Source organism: Petromyzon marinus, chromosome 56 (assembly GCF_048934315.1).
Source record: "Petromyzon marinus isolate PM22_M1 ecotype Great Lakes invasive population chromosome 56, UKy_Petmar_22M1.pri1.0, whole genome shotgun sequence".
NCBI lineage: Eukaryota > Metazoa > Chordata > Hyperoartia > Petromyzontiformes > Petromyzontidae > Petromyzon > Petromyzon marinus.
The window spans coordinates 9,428,338-9,444,397 of record NC_133722.1 but is presented as its reverse complement, the minus strand read 5'-3'; the positions used below and the strand labels follow the sequence as shown (position 1 = coordinate 9,444,397).

The 16,060-nt window shown below is 40.4% G+C and overlaps 14 non-coding genes across 14 annotated transcripts; all 14 read right to left on the bottom strand.

Moving 5' to 3' along the window:
- Positions 1-258: 258 nt before the first annotated feature.
- On the bottom strand, positions 259-329 carry TRNAG-CCC (transfer RNA glycine (anticodon CCC)). The gene has a single exon. It is a non-coding gene; the product is annotated as a tRNA-Gly (tRNA).
- A 693-nt stretch (positions 330-1,022) lies between these two features.
- Positions 1,023-1,093, bottom strand: TRNAG-UCC (transfer RNA glycine (anticodon UCC)). Its single transcript has one exon. It is a non-coding gene; the product is annotated as a tRNA-Gly (tRNA).
- A 2,317-nt stretch (positions 1,094-3,410) lies between these two features.
- Positions 3,411-3,481, bottom strand: TRNAG-CCC (transfer RNA glycine (anticodon CCC)). Its single transcript has one exon. It is a non-coding gene; the product is annotated as a tRNA-Gly (tRNA).
- A 1,206-nt stretch (positions 3,482-4,687) lies between these two features.
- Positions 4,688-4,758, bottom strand: TRNAG-CCC (transfer RNA glycine (anticodon CCC)). The gene has a single exon. It is a non-coding gene; the product is annotated as a tRNA-Gly (tRNA).
- Positions 4,759-5,449: 691 nt separating this feature from the next.
- TRNAG-CCC (transfer RNA glycine (anticodon CCC)) lies at positions 5,450-5,519 on the bottom strand. The gene has a single exon. It is a non-coding gene; the product is annotated as a tRNA-Gly (tRNA).
- A 1,083-nt stretch (positions 5,520-6,602) lies between these two features.
- Positions 6,603-6,673, bottom strand: TRNAG-CCC (transfer RNA glycine (anticodon CCC)). Its single transcript has one exon. It is a non-coding gene; the product is annotated as a tRNA-Gly (tRNA).
- A 694-nt stretch (positions 6,674-7,367) lies between these two features.
- TRNAG-CCC (transfer RNA glycine (anticodon CCC)) lies at positions 7,368-7,437 on the bottom strand. The gene has a single exon. It is a non-coding gene; the product is annotated as a tRNA-Gly (tRNA).
- A 1,083-nt stretch (positions 7,438-8,520) lies between these two features.
- TRNAG-CCC (transfer RNA glycine (anticodon CCC)) lies at positions 8,521-8,591 on the bottom strand. Its single transcript has one exon. It is a non-coding gene; the product is annotated as a tRNA-Gly (tRNA).
- A 692-nt stretch (positions 8,592-9,283) lies between these two features.
- Positions 9,284-9,354, bottom strand: TRNAG-CCC (transfer RNA glycine (anticodon CCC)). The gene has a single exon. It is a non-coding gene; the product is annotated as a tRNA-Gly (tRNA).
- A 1,733-nt stretch (positions 9,355-11,087) lies between these two features.
- TRNAG-CCC (transfer RNA glycine (anticodon CCC)) lies at positions 11,088-11,158 on the bottom strand. Its single transcript has one exon. It is a non-coding gene; the product is annotated as a tRNA-Gly (tRNA).
- A 698-nt stretch (positions 11,159-11,856) lies between these two features.
- Positions 11,857-11,927, bottom strand: TRNAG-CCC (transfer RNA glycine (anticodon CCC)). Its single transcript has one exon. It is a non-coding gene; the product is annotated as a tRNA-Gly (tRNA).
- Positions 11,928-13,564: 1,637 nt separating this feature from the next.
- TRNAG-CCC (transfer RNA glycine (anticodon CCC)) lies at positions 13,565-13,635 on the bottom strand. The gene has a single exon. It is a non-coding gene; the product is annotated as a tRNA-Gly (tRNA).
- Positions 13,636-14,329: 694 nt separating this feature from the next.
- On the bottom strand, positions 14,330-14,400 carry TRNAG-CCC (transfer RNA glycine (anticodon CCC)). The gene has a single exon. It is a non-coding gene; the product is annotated as a tRNA-Gly (tRNA).
- A 1,445-nt stretch (positions 14,401-15,845) lies between these two features.
- TRNAG-CCC (transfer RNA glycine (anticodon CCC)) lies at positions 15,846-15,916 on the bottom strand. Its single transcript has one exon. It is a non-coding gene; the product is annotated as a tRNA-Gly (tRNA).
- Positions 15,917-16,060: the final 144 nt, after the last annotated feature.

Here is a 16,060-nt window from a genome sequence, read left to right as displayed (position 1 = left end):
GCATCAGCGCCACTTAGTGGCGGATGGCAGTGATTGTTGTTGTTGCGGCTATCTATGTGTACGTACCTGCACATGTGCACGTGGCTATGCGGGCAATAATAATGTGTGTACATGCATGTTTAAATGTAACTTCACGATCAATTTAAAACATTATGCCACCATTTGCTTGTACTGTACATTGAGTATGTGCCAGGCTACGTGCGTGTTCATAACGTGGGGTCTTTCCAGGTACGAACGATAATTATAAAACAACACTCTTGCACCGCCCGGGAATCGAACCCGTGTCGAAAGAATGGGAACCTTCCATGATACCACTACACCAGCGGTGCTGATTGGGAAACTAAACACGTTCTGTTTGTATTGTTCTGTCTCGTTTGTATTGTTTGTCTCATGTTCTATGGTTCTTTCGGTAAAGTCACGTAGATAAGAAAAAAATATGTAAAAGAAAATAATAAAAATAAAGTCAGTAAACATTATGAAAAATATCACAACGTTTCGATCGCAACACAAGCGGTGGTCATCAGGTTGTTTTTTTTACTCGTTTGTAGTGTCTCGTTTGTATTGTTTGTCTTGTTTGGGATTGTCTGTCTCCTTAGTATTGTCTGCATCGTCTGTATTGTTCCGTGTCGTTCATCTTGTTTGTCTCTGTCCCGTTTCCTCCGTTCCGCTCGTTCTGGATCTGGGCCTGTCCCGTGACTTCCCGCCAGCAGCGAGTCATTAAAACTAGATGTGCACTTACCCTGGCACAGCGCCGTCGTCTAAGCAACGCGAGTCTGTACGGAATGCCAGATATTGATATTGCGATGGGTGTATGCACGTGTAAATGTGTACTTGCTTGTATACTGTGTATCTGTGTGTGGAGTGGGCACCATGTCAGTTTACAATGTAACTACACGAATAACTTTACCTAATGTGTGCTTGGGTGTTTTACTGCACACTGAGTATGTGCCAGGCTCCGTGCATATTTATAAGACGTGGTCTATAAAGGGAATACCTACAACTATATTAAAATATATAAGTTTTGCACCGCCCGGGAATCGAACCCGGGTCGAAAGAATGGAAATCTTCCATGATACCACTACACCAGCGGTGCTGATGGGGACAGCTACACACGGCCTGCTGTCTCGTTTGTATTGTTTAGTCTCGTTTGTATTGTTTAGTCTCGTCTGCACTTTGTGTAGCCTGTCGTCTCTGTTTTTATTTCTCGTTTGGTTTGCTTGACTCGTTTATATTGTGTGTCTTGTTAGTGTTGTATCTCTCGTTTGTATTCTGTGACTCGTTTGTAGTGTGTCTCGTTTGTATTGTCTTTCTCGTTCGGATTGTTTACCCCTATATCGTTTGTATTATTTTCATATTGTGTGTACATTGTATGTATATTGTGTGTACATTGTGTGTATACTGTGTGTATACTGTATGTATATTGCGTATACTGTGTATACTGTGTATATTGTGTGTACATTGTGTGTATTCTGTATGTATATTGTGTATATACTGTGTGTATACTGTGTATATTGTGTGTACACTGTGTGTATATTGTGTGTATACTGTGTGTATATTGTGTGTATACTGTGTATATTGTGTGTATACTGTGTGTATACTGTGTGTATATTGTGTATATACTGTGTGTATACTGCGTGTATATTGTGTGTGTACTGTGTGTACACTGTGTGTATATAGTGTGTATGCTGTGTATATTGTGTGTATATTGTGTGTATACTGTATGTATACTGTGTATATTGTGTATACTGTGTGTATATACTGTGTGTATATTGTGTGTACATTGTGTATATTGTGTATAGACTGTGTGTATACTGTGTGTATACTGTGTATATATTATGCATATACTGTGTGTATATTGTGTGTACACTGTGTGTACATTGTGTGTATATTGTGTGTACACTGTGTGTATATTGTGTATACTGTGTGTATACTGTGTTTATACTGTGTATATATTGTGTGCATACTGTGTATATATTGTGTGTACATTGTGTATAGACAGTGTGTATACTGTGTGTATACTGTGTGTACATTGTGTGTATACTGTGTGTATACTGTGTATACTGTGTGTACATTGTGTGTATACTGTGTGTATATTGTGTAGAGACTGTGTGTATACTGTGTGTATATTGTGTGTACATTGTGTGTATATCGTGTGTATACTGTGTATATTGTGTGTATGCTGTGTGTATACTGTGTGTATATTGTTTGTATACTGTTTGTATACTGTGTATATACTGTGTATACTGTGTATATTGTGTGTACATTGTGTGTATACTGTGTGTATATTGTGTGTACATTGTGTGTATATCGTGTGTATGCTGTGTGTATATTGTGTATACTGTGTGTATGCTCTGTGTATATTGTGTATACTGTGTGTATACTGTGTTTATACTGTGTATATATTGTGTGTATACTGTGTATATATTGTGTGTACATTGTGTATAGACAGTGTGTATACTGTGTGTACATTGTGTGTATACTGTGTGTATACTGTGTATACTGTGTGTATACTGTGTTTACTGTGTGTATGCTGTGTGTATACTGTGTATACTGTGTGTATACTGTGTGTATATTGTGTATACTGTGTATACTGTGTGTACACTGTGTGTATACTGTGTGTACATTGTATATACTGTGTATATTGTGTGTACATTGTGTGTACATTGTGTGTATACTGTGTGTTTATTGTGTATATACTGTGTGTATACTGTGTATATATTGTGTGTACATTGTGTATATACTGTGTGTACATTGTATGTACATTGTGTGTACAGTTTGTATATTATGTGTGTACATTGTATGTACATTGTGTGTACATTGTGTGTATGCTGTGTATATTGGGTGTATACTGTGTGTATACTGTGTGTACATTGTGTATATACTATGTGTATATTGTGTGTACATTGTGTATATACTGTGTGTACATTGTGTGTACATTGTGTGTATACTGTGTGTATACTCTGTGTATACTGTGGGTATACTGTGTGTAAACTGTGTGTATACTGTGTGTATACTGTGTGTACATGTCTCTGTCTCTTTGTCGACGTGCAACTCGCTCTGGGCCTGTCCCGTGACCTCGTGCCAGCAACGAGCCGTCAACATTTCAGCTGGCCTGCATGTGCACCTAGCCGGGCACAGCGTCGGGATGGCATCAGCGCCACTTAGTGGCGGATGGCAGTGATTGTTGTTGTTGTTGCGGCTATATATGTGTACGTACCTGCACATGTGCACGTGCCTATGCGGGCAAAAATAATGTGTATACATGCATGTTTAAAATGTAACTTCACGATCAATTAAAAATATTATGCCACCATGTGCTTGTACTGTACACTGAGTATGTGCCAGGCTACGTGCGAGTTTATAACGTGGGTTCTTTCCAGGTACGAACGATATTCATAAAACAACCTTCTTGCACCGCCCGGGAATCGAACCCGGGTCGAAAGAATGGGAATCTTCCATGATACCACTACACCAGCGGTTCTGATGGGGACAGCTACACACGGCCTGATGTCTCGTTTGTATTGTTTAGTCTCGTTTGGATTGTTTAGTCTCGTCTGCACTTTGTGTTGTCTGTCGTCTGTTTTTATTTCTCGTTTGGTTTGCTTGACTCGTTTTTTATTGCGTGTCTTGTGAGTATTGTATCTCTCGTTTGTATTCTCTGACTCGTTTGTAGCGTGTCTCGTTTGTATTGTCTTTCTCGTTCGGATTTTTTATATATTTACCCCTATTTCGTTCGTATTATTTTCATATTGTGTGTAGGTTGTGTGTATATTGTTTGTACACTGTGTGTACATTATGTGTATATTGTGTATACTGTGTATATTGTGTATAGACTTTGTGTATACTGTGTGTATACTGTGCGTACATTGTGTGTATAATGTGTGTACATTGTGTGTATACTGTGTGTATACTGTGTGTATACTGAGTGTACATTGTGTGTATACTGTGTGTACATTGTGTGTATACTGTGTGTATACTGTGTGTATATTGTGTGTATATTGTGTGTATATTGTGTGTATACTATGTGTATATTGTGTGTGCATTGTGTGTATACCGTGTGTATACTGTGTGTATGTTATGTTTGTGTACTGTGTGTATGTTATGTGTGTATATTGTGTGTATACTGTGTGTATATTGTGTGTATACTATGTGTATATTGTGTGTGCATTGTGTATATACCGTGTGTATACTGTGTGTATATTGTGTGTATATTGTGTATACTGTGTATATACTGTGTGTACATTGTGTGTATACTGTGTGTACATTGTGTATATTGTGTATACTGTGTGTATACTGTGTGTACATGTCTCTGTCTCGTTGTCGACGTGCAAGTCGCTCTGGGCCTGTCCCGTGACCTCGTGCCAGCAACGAGCCGTCAACACTTCAGCTGGCCTGCATGTGCACCTAGCCGGGCACAGCGTCGGGATGGCATCAGCGCGACTTAGTGGCGGATGGCAGTGATTGTTGTTGTTGCGGCTATATATGTGTACGTACCTGCACATGTGCACGTGGCTATGCGGGCAATAATAATGTGTGTACATGCATGTTTAAAATGTAACTTCACGATCAATTAAAATCATTATGCCACCATGTGCTTGTACTGTACACTGAGCATGTGCCAGGCTACGTGCGTGTTTATAACGTGGGGTCTTTCCAGCGACGAACGATAATTATAAAACAACCTTCTTGCACCGCCCGGGAATCGCACCCGGGTAGAAAGAATGGGAATCTTCCATGATACCACTACACCAGCGGTGCTGATGGGGAAACTAACCACGTTCTGTTTGTATTGTTCTGTCTCGTTTGTATTGTTTGTCCCATATTCTATGGTTCTTTCGGTAAAGTCACGTAGATAAGAAAAACATATGTAAAAGAAAATAATAAAAATAAAGTCAGTAAACATTATAAAAAATATCACGACGTTTCGATCGCAACACAAGCGGTGGTCATCAGGTTGTTTTTTTTACTCGTTTGTAGTGTCTCGTTTGTATTGTTTGTCTTGTTTGCATTGTCTGTCTCCTTAGTATTGTCTGCGTCGTCTGTATTGTTCCGTGTCGTTCATCTTGTTTGTCTCTGTCCCGTTTCCTCCGTTCCGCTCGTTCTGGACCTGGGCCTGTCCCGTGACTTCCCACCAGCAGCGAGTCTTTAAAACTAGATGTGCACTTACCCTGGCACAGCGCCGTCGTCTAATCAATGCGAGTCTGTGCGGAATGCCAGATATTGATATTGCGACGGGTGTATGCACGTGTAAATGCGTACTTGCTTGTATACTGTGTATTTGTGTGTGGAGTGGGCACCATGTCAGTTTACAATGTAACTACACGAATAACTTTACCTAATGTGCGCTTGGGTGTTTTACTACACGCTGAGTAAGTGCCAGGCTTCGTGCATATTTATAAGACGTGGTCTATAAAGGGAATACCGACAACTATATTAAAAATATAAGTTTTGCACCACCCGGGAATCGAACCCGGGTGAAAAAATGGGAATCTTCCATGATACCACTACACCAGCGGTGCTGATGGGGACAGCTACACACGGCCTGCTGTCTCGTTTGTATTGTTTAGTCTCGTTTGTATTGTTTAGTCTCGTCTGCACTTTGTGTTGTCTGTCGTCTCTGTTTTTATTTCTCGTTTGGTTTGCTTGACTCGTTTTTATTGTGTGTCTTGTTAGTGTTGTATCTCTCGTTTGTATTCTCTGACTCGTTTGTAGTGTGTCTCGTTTTTATTGTCTTTCTCGTTTGGATTGTTTACCCCTAGATCGTTTGTATTATTTTCATATTGTGTGTAGATTGTGTGTACATTGTGTGTATACTGTGTGTACATTGTGTGTATATTGTATGTATACTGTGTATACTGTGTGTATATTGTGTATACTGTGTGTATATTGTGTGTTTATTGTGTGTATACTGTGTGTGTACTGTGTGTGTACTGTGCACACTGTGTGTATACTGTGTGTACATTGTGTATATACTGTGTATATTGTGTGTACATTGTATGTGCATTGTGTGTATACTGTGTGTATATTGTGTATATGCTGTGTGTATACCGTGTATAAACGGTGTGTATATTGTGTGTACATTGTGTGCACATTGTGTATATATTGTGTATATAGTGTGTACATTGTGTATATACTGTGTGTACATTGTGTGTACATTGTGTGTATACTGTGTGTATACTGTGTATACTGTGTGTATACTGTGTGTATATTGTGTGTACATGTCTCTGTCTCGTTGTCGACGTGCAAGTCGCTCTGGGCCTGTCCCGTGACCTCGTGCCAGCAACGAGCCGTCAACACTTCAGCTGGCCTGCATGTGCACCTAGCCGGGCACAGCGTCGGGATGGCATCAGCGCGACTTAGTGGCGGATGGCAGTGATTGTTGTTGTCGCGGCTTTATATGTGTACGTACCTGCACATGTGCACGTGCCTATGCGGGCAAAAATAATGTGTGTACATGCATGTTTAAAATGTAACTTCACGATCAATTAAAAATATCATGCCACCATGTGCTTGTACTGTACACTGAGCATGTGCCAGGCTACGTGCGAGTTTATAACGTGGGGTCTTTCCTGGGACGAACGATAATCATAAAACAACATCCTTGCACCGCCCGGGAATCGCACCCGGGTCGAAAGAATGGGAATCTTCCATGATACCACTACACCAGCGGTGCTGATGGGGAAACTAACCACGTTCTGTTTGTATTGTTCTGTCTCGTTTGTATTGTTTGTCTCAGGTTCTATGGTTCTTGCGGTAAAGTCACGTAGATAAGAAAAAAATATGTAAAAGAAAATAATAAAAATAAAGTCAGTAAACATTATAAAAAAAAAAATCACGACGTTTCGATCGCAACACAAGCGGTGGTCATCAGGTTGTTTTTTTTACTCGTTTGTAGTGTCTCGTTTGTATTGTTTGTCTTGTTTGCATTGTCTGTCTCCTTAGTATTGTCTGCGTCGTCTGTATTGTTCCGTGTCGTTCATCTTGTTTGTCTCTGTCCCGTTTCCTCCGTTCCGCTCGTTCTGGACCTGGGCCTGTCCCGTGACTTCCCACCAGCAGCGAGTCTTTAAAACTAGATGTGCACTTACCCTGGCACAGCGCCGTCGTCTAATCAATGCGAGTCTGTGCGGAATGCCAGATATTGATATTGCGACGGGTGTATGCACGTGTAAATGCGTACTTGCTTGTATACTGTGTATTTGTGTGTGGAGTGGGCACCATGTCAGTTTACAATGTAACTACACGAATAACTTTACCTAATGTGCGCTTGGGTGTTTTACTACACGCTGAGTAAGTGCCAGGCTTCGTGCATATTTATAAGACGTGGTCTATAAAGGGAATACCGACAACTATATTAAAAATATAAGTTTTGCACCACCCGGGAATCGAACCCGGGTGAAAAAATGGGAATCTTCCATGATACCACTACACCAGCGGTGCTGATGGGGACAGCTACACACGGCCTGCTGTCTCGTTTGTATTGTTTAGTCTCGTTTGTATTGTTTAGTCTCGTCTGCACTTTGTGTTGTCTGTCGTCTCTGTTTTTATTTCTCGTTTGGTTTGCTTGACTCGTTTTTATTGTGTGTCTTGTTAGTGTTGTATCTCTCGTTTGTATTCTCTGACTCGTTTGTAGTGTGTCTCGTTTTTATTGTCTTTCTCGTTTGGATTGTTTACCCCTAGATCGTTTGTATTATTTTCATATTGTGTGTAGATTGTGTGTACATTGTGTGTATACTGTGTGTACATTGTGTGTATATTGTATGTATACTGTGTATACTGTGTGTATATTGTGTGTACTGTGTGTATATTGTGTGTTTATTGTGTGTATACTGTGTGTGTACTGTGTGTGTACTGTGCACACTGTGTGTATACTGTGTGTACATTGTGTATATACTGTGTATATTGTGTGTACATTGTATGTGCATTGTGTGTATACTGTGTGTATATTGTGTATATGCTGTGTGTATACCGTGTATCAACGGTGTGTATATTGTGTGTACATTGTGTGCACATTGTGTATATATTGTGTATATAGTGTGTACATTGTGTATATACTGTGTGTACATTGTGTGTACATTGTGTGTATACTGTGTGTATACTGTGTATACTGTGTGTATACTGTGTGTATATTGTGTGTACATGTCTCTGTCTCGTTGTCGACGTGCAAGTCGCTCTGGGCCTGTCCCGTGACCTCGTGCCAGCAACGAGCCGTCAACACTTCAGCTGGCCTGCATGTGCACCTAGCCGGGCACAGCGTCGGGATGGCATCAGCGCGACTTAGTGGCGGATGGCAGTGATTGTTGTTGTCGCGGCTTTATATGTGCACGTACCTGCACATGTGCACGTGCCTATGCGGGCAAAAATAATGTGTGTACATGCATGTTTAAAATGTAACTTCACGATCAATTAAAAATATCATGCCACCATGTGCTTGTACTGTACACTGAGCATGTGCCAGGCTACGTGCGAGTTTATAACGTGGGGTCTTTCCTGGGACGAACGATAATCATAAAACAACATCCTTGCACCGCCCGGGAATCGCACCCGGGTCGAAAGAATGGGAATCTTCCATGATACCACTACACCAGCGGTGCTGATGGGGAAACTAACCACGTTCTGTTTGTATTGTTCTGTCTCGTTTGTATTGTTTGTCTCATGTTCTATGGTTCTTTCGGTAAAGTCACGTAGATAAGAAAAAAATATGTAAAAGAAAATAATAAAAATAAAGTCAGTAAACATTATAAAAAAAAATCACGACGTTTCGATCGCAACACAAGCGGTGGTCATCAGGTTGTTTTTTTTACTCGTTTGTAGTGTCTCGTTTGTATTGTTTGTCTTGTTTGCATTGTCTGTCTCCTTAGTATTGTCTGCATCGTCTGTATTGTTCCGTGTCGTTCATCTTGTTTGTCTCTGTCCCGTTTCCTCCGTTCCGCTCGTTCTGGACCTGGGCCTGTCCCGTGACTTCACGCCAGCAGCGAGTCTTTAAAACTAGATGTGCACTTACCCTGGCACAGCGCCGTCGTCTAATCAATGCGAGTCTGTGCGGAATGCCAGATATTGATATTGCGACGGGTGTATGCACGTGTAAATGTGTACTTGCTTGTATACTGTGTATCTGTGTGTGGAGTGGGCACCATGTCAGTTTACAATGTAACTACACGAATAACTTTACCTAATGTGCGCTTGGGTGTTTTACTACACGCTGAGTATGTGCCAGGCTTCGTGCATATTTATAAGACGTGGTCTATAAAGGGAATACCGACAACTATATAAAAAATATAAGTTTTGCACCGCCCGGGAATCGAACCTGGGTCGAAAGAATGGGAATCTTCCATGATACCACTACACCAGCGGTGCTGATGGGGACAGCTCCACACGGCCTGCTGTCTCGTTTGTATTGTTTAGTCTCGTCTGAACGTTGTGTTGTCTGTCGTCTCTGTTTTTATTTCTCGTTTGGTTTGCTTGACTCGTTTTTATTGTGTGTCTTGTTAGTGTTGTATCTCTCGTTTGTATTCTATGACTCGTTTGCAGTGTGTCTCCTTTGTATTGTCTTTCTCGTTTGGATTGTTTACCCCTATTTCGTTTGTATTATTTTCATATTGTGTATATACTGTGTGCATATTGTGTATATACTGTGTGTATACTGTGTATATTGTGTGTACATTGTGTGTATACTGTGTGCATATTGTGTATATACTGTGTATATTGTGTGTACATTGTGTGTATACTGTGTGCATATTGTGTATATACTGTGTGTATACTGTGTATATTGTGTGTACATTGTGTGTATACTGTGTGTACACTGTGTGTATATTGTGTATAGACTGTTTGTATACTGTGTATATTGTGTGTACATTGTGTGTATATCGTGTGTATGCTGTGTGTATATTGTGAGTATACTGTGTGTATACTGTGTGTATATTGTGTATACTGTGTGTATACTCTATGTATGTTGTGTATATACTGTGTATACGGTGTATATTGTGTGTACATTGTGTGTATACTGTGTGTACAATGTGTGTATATTGTGTATAGACTGTGTGTATACTGTGTGTATATTGTGTGTACATTGTGTGTATACTGTGTGTATTTTGTGTGTCCATTGTGTGTATACTGTGTATACTGTGTGTATATTGTGTGTACACTGTGTGTACACTGTGTGTATATTGTGTGTATACTGTGTGTATATTGTGTGTATGCTGTGTATATTGTGTGTTTACTGTGTATATATTGTGTATATACTGTGTATAGACTGTGTGTATACTGTGTGTATACTGTGTGTATACTGTGCGTACATTGTATGTATACTGTGTGTACATTGTGTGCATACTGTGTGCACATTGTGTGTATACTGTGTGTATACTGTGTGTACACTGTGTGTATACTGTGTGTATATACTGTGTGTATATTGTGTGCATACTGTGTATATTGTGTGTACATTGTGTGTATATTGTGTGTATATTGTGTGTATGTTATGTTTGTATACTGTGTGTATGTTATGTGTGTATACTGTGTGTATGTTATGTGAGTATACTGTGTATACTGTGTGTATACTGTGTGTATACTGTGTGTATACTGTGTGTATACTGTGTGTATACTGTGTGTATACTGTGTGTATACTGTGTGTATACTGTGTGTATACTGTGTGTATACTGTGTGTATACTGTGTGTATACTGTGTGTATACTGTGTGTATACTGTGTGTACATGTCTCTGTCTCGTTGTCGACGTGCAAGTCGCTCTGGGCCTGTCCCGTGACCTCGTGCCAGCAACGAGCCGTCAACACTTCAGCTGGCCTGCATGTGCACCTAGCCGGGCACAGCGTCGGGATGGCATCAGCGCGACTTAGTGGCGGATGGCAGTGATTGTTGTTGTTGCGGCTATATATGTGTACGTACCTGCACATGTGCACGTGGCTATGCGGGCAATAATAATGTGTGTACATGCATGTTTAAAATGTAACTTCACGATCAATTAAAAATACCATGCCACCATGTGCTTGTACTGTACACTGAGCATGTGCCAGGCTACGTGTGAGTTTATAACGTGGGGTCTTTCCAGGGACGAACGCAACTTATTAAACAAGATCATTGCACCGCCCGGAAATCGAACCCGGGTCGAAAGAATGGGAATCTTCCATGATACCACTACACCAGCGGTGCTGATGGGGAAACTCAACACGTTCTGTTTGTATTGTTCTGTCTCGTTTGTATTGTTTGTCTCATATTCTATGGTTCTTTCGGTAAAGTCACGTAGATAAGAAAAAAGATTTAAAAATTAAATAATACAAATTAGAATAAAGTGAGTATAAATTATAGAAACATCACGACCTTTCGATCGCAACACAAGCGGTGGTCATCAGGATTAGTTTTTTTACTCGTTTGTAGTGTCTCGTTTGTATTGTTTGTCTTGTTTGCATTGTCTGTCTCCTTCGTATTGTCTGCATCGTCTGTATTATTCCGTGTCGTTCATCTTATTTGTCTCTGTCCCGTTTCCTCCGTTCCGCTCGTTCTGGACCTGCGCCTGTCCCGTGACTTCCCACCAGCAGCGAGTCTTTAAAACTAGATGTGCACTTACCCTGGCACAGCGCCGTCGTCTAATCAATGCAAGTCTGTGCTGAATGCCAGATATTGATATTGCGATGGGTGTATGCACGTGTAAATGTGTACTTGCTTGTATACTGTGTATCTGTGTGTGGAGTGGGCACCATGTCAGTTTACAATGTAACTACACGAATAACTTTACCTAATGTGTGCTTGGGTGTTTTACTACACGCTGAGTATGTGCCAGGCTCCGTGCATAGTTATAAGACGTGGTCTATAAAAGGAATACCGACAACTATATTAAAAAATATAAGTTTTGCACCGCCCGGGAATCGAACCCGGGTCGAAAGAATGGGAATCTTCCATGATACCACTACACCAGCGGTGCTGATGGGGACAGCTCCACACGGCCTGCTGTCTCGTTTGTATTGTTTAGTCTCGTCTGAACGTTGTGTTGTCTGTCGTCTCTGTTTTTATTTCTCGTTTGGTTTGCTTGAATCGTTTTTATTGTGTGTCTTGTTAGTGTTGTATCTCTCGTTTGTATTCTATGACTCGTTTGCAGTGTGTCTCCTTTGTATTGTCTTTCTCGTTTGGATTGTTTACCCCTATTTCGTTTGTATTATTTTCATATTGTGTATATACTGTGTGCATATTGTGTATATACTGTGTGTATACTGTGTATATTGTGTGTACATTGTGTGTATACTGTGTGCATATTGTGTATATACTTGTGTATACTGTGTATATTGTGTGTACATTGTGTGTATACTGTGTGCATATTGTGTATATACTGTGTGTATACTGTGTATATTGTGTGTACATTGTGTGTATACTGTGAGTACACTGTGTGTATATTGTGTATAGACTGTGTGTATACTGTGTATATTGTGTGTACATTGTGTGTATATCGTGTGTATGCTGTGTGTATATTGTGAGTATACTGTGTGTATACTGTGTGTATATTGTGTATACTGTGTGTATACTCTATGTATGTTGTGTATATACTGTGTATACGGTGTATATTGTGTGTACATTGTGTGTAAACTGTGTGTACAATGTGTGTATATTGTGTATAGACTCTGTGTATACTGTGTGTATATTGTGTGTACATTGTGTGTATACTGTGTGTATTTTGTGTGTACATTGTGTGTATACTGTGTATACTGTGTGTATATTGTGTGTACACTGTGTGTACACTGTGTGTATATTGTGTGTATACTGTGTGTATATTGTGTGTATACTGTGTATATTGTGTGTTTACTGTGTATATATTGTGTATATACTGTGTATAGACTGTGTGTATACTGTGTGTATACTGTGTGTATACTGTGCGTACATTGTATGTATACTGTGTGTACATTGTGTGTGCACATTGTGTGTATACTGTGTGTATACTGTGTGTACACTGTGTGTATACTGTGTGTATATACTGTGTGTATATTGTGTGCATACTGTGTATATTGTGTGTATATTGTGTGTATATTGTGTGTATGTTATGTTTGTATACTGTGTGTATGTTATGTGTGTATACTGTGTGTATGTTATGTGTGTATACTGTGTGTATACTGTGTGTATACTGTGTGTATACTGTGTGTATACTGTGTGTATACTGTGTGTATACTGTGTGTATACTGTGTGTACATGTCTCTGTCTCGTTGTCGACGTGCAAGTCGCTCTGGGCCTGTCCCGTGACCTCGTGCCAGCAACGAGCCGTCAACACTTCAGCTGGCCTGCATGTGCACCTAGCCGGGCACAGCGTCGGGATGGCATCAGCGCGACTTAGTGGCGGATGGCAGTGATTGTTGTTGTTGCGGCTATATATGTGTACGTACCTGCACATGTGCACGTGGCTATGCGGGCAATAATAATGTGTGTACATGCATGTTTAAAATGTAACTTCACGATCAATTAAAAATACCATGCCACCATGTGCTTGTACTGTACACTGAGTATGTGCCAGGCTACGTGTGAGTTTATAACGTGGGGTCTTTCCAGGGACGAACGCAACTTATTAAACAAGATCATTGCACCGCCCGGAAATCGAACCCGGGTCGAAAGAATGGGAATCTTCCATGATACCACTACACCAGCGGTGCTGATGGGGAAACTCAACACGTTCTGTTTGTATTGTTCTGTCTCGTTTGTATTGTTTGTCTCATATTCTATGGTTCTTTCGGTAAAGTCACGTAGATAAGAAAAAAGATTTAAAAATTAAATAATACAAATTAGAATAAAGTGAGTATAAATTATAGAAATATCACGACCTTTCGATCGCAACACAAGCGGTGGTCATCAGGATTAGTTTTTTTACTCGTTTGTAGTGTCTCGTTTGTATTGTTTGTCTTGTTTGCATTGTCTGTCTCCTTCGTATTGTCTGCATCGTCTGTATTATTCCGTGTCGTTCATCTTATTTGTCTCTGTCCCGTTTCCTCCGTTCCGCTCGTTCTGGACCTGCGCCTGTCCCGTGACTTCCCACCAGCAGCGAGTCTTTAAAACTAGATGTGCACTTACCCTGGCACAGCGCCGTCGTCTAATCAATGCAAGTCTGTGCTGAATGCCAGATATTGATATTGCGATGGGTGTATGCACGTGTAAATGTGTACTTGCTTGTATACTGTGTATCTGTGTGTGGAGTGGGCACCATGTCAGTTTACAATGTAACTACACGAATAACTTTACCTAATGTGTGCTTGGGTGTTTTACTACACGCTGAGTATGTGCCAGGCTTCGTGCATATTTATAAGACGCGGTCTATAAAGGGAATACCGACAACTATATTAAAACAATGTTTGCACCGCCCGGGAATCGAACCCGGGTCGAAAGAATGGGAATCTTCCATGATACCACTACACCAGCGGTGCTGATGGGGACAGCTACACACGGCCTGCTGTCTCGTTTGTATTGTTTAGTCTCGTTTGTATTGTTTAGTCTCGTCTGCACGTTGTGTTGTCTGTCGTCTCTGTTTTTATTTCTCGTTGGTTTGCTTGACTCGTTTATATTGTGTGTCTTGTTAGTATTGTATCTCTCGTTTGTATTCTGTGACTCGTTTGTAGTGTGTCTCCTTTGTATTGTCTTTCTCGTTTGTATTGTTTACCCCTATTTCGTTTGTATTATTTTCATATTGTCTGTACATTGTGTGTATATTGTGTGTATACTGTGTGTATACTGTGTATATATTATGCGTATACTGTGTATATTGTGTGTACACTGTGTAAATTGTGTATAGACTTTGTCTACACTGTGTGTATAATGTGTGTACATTGTGTGTATACTGTGTGTATATTGTGTGTATACTGTGTGTATATTGTGTGTACATTGTGTGTATACTGTGTGTATACTGTGTGTACACTGTGTGTATACTGTGTGTATATACTGTGTGTATATTGTGTGTATACTATGTGTATATTGTGTGTATACTGTGTGTATACTGTGTGTATACTGTGTGTACACTGTGTGTGTATGTTATGTGTGTATACTGTGTGTATACTGTGTGTATATTGTGTATCTACTGTGTGTATACTGTGTGTATACTGTGTGTACACTGTGTGTATACTGTGGGTATACTGTGGGTATACTGTGGGTATTGTGTGTATACTGTGTGTATACTGTGTGTATATTGTGTATATACTGTGTGTATACTGTGTGTATACTGTGTGTATATTGTGTGTACATTGTGCGTATATTGTGTGTATATTGTGCGTATATTGTGTGTATACTGTGTGTACATTGTGTGTATTGTGTGTATACTGTGTGTATACTGTGTGTATATTGTGTATATACTGTGTGTATACTGTGTGTATACTGTGTGTATATTGTGTGTACATTGTGCGTATATTGTGTGTATATTGTGCGTATATTGTGTGTATACTGTGTGTACATTGTGTGTATTGTGTGTATACTGTGTGTATACTGTGTGTACATTTCTCTGTCTCGTTGTCGACGTGCAAGTCGCTCTGGGCCTGTCCCGTGACCTCGTGCCAGCAACGAGCCGTCAACACTTCAGCTGGCCTGCATGTGCACCTAGCCGGGCACAGCGTCGGGATGGCATCAGCGCGACTTAGTGGCGGATGGCAGTGATTGTTGTTGTTGTTGCGGCTATATATGTGTACGTACCTGCACATGTGCACGTGCCTATGCGGGCAATAATAATGTGTGTACATGCATGTTTAAAATGCAACTTCACGATCAATTAAAAACATTATGCCACCATGTGCTTGTACTGTACACTGAGCATGTGCCAGGCTACGTGCGTGTTTATAACGTGGGGTCTTTCCAGGGACGAACGATAATTATAAAACAACATCCTTGCACCGCCCGGGAATCGAACCCGGGTCGAAAGAATGGGAATCTTCCATGATACCACTACACCAGCGGTGCTGATGGGGAACCTAAACACGTTCTGTTTGTATTGTTCTGTCTCGTTTGTATTGTTTGTCTCATGTTCTATGGTTCTTTCGGTAAAGTCACGTAGATAAGAAAAAAATATGTAAAAGAAAATAATAAAAATAAAGTCAGTAAACA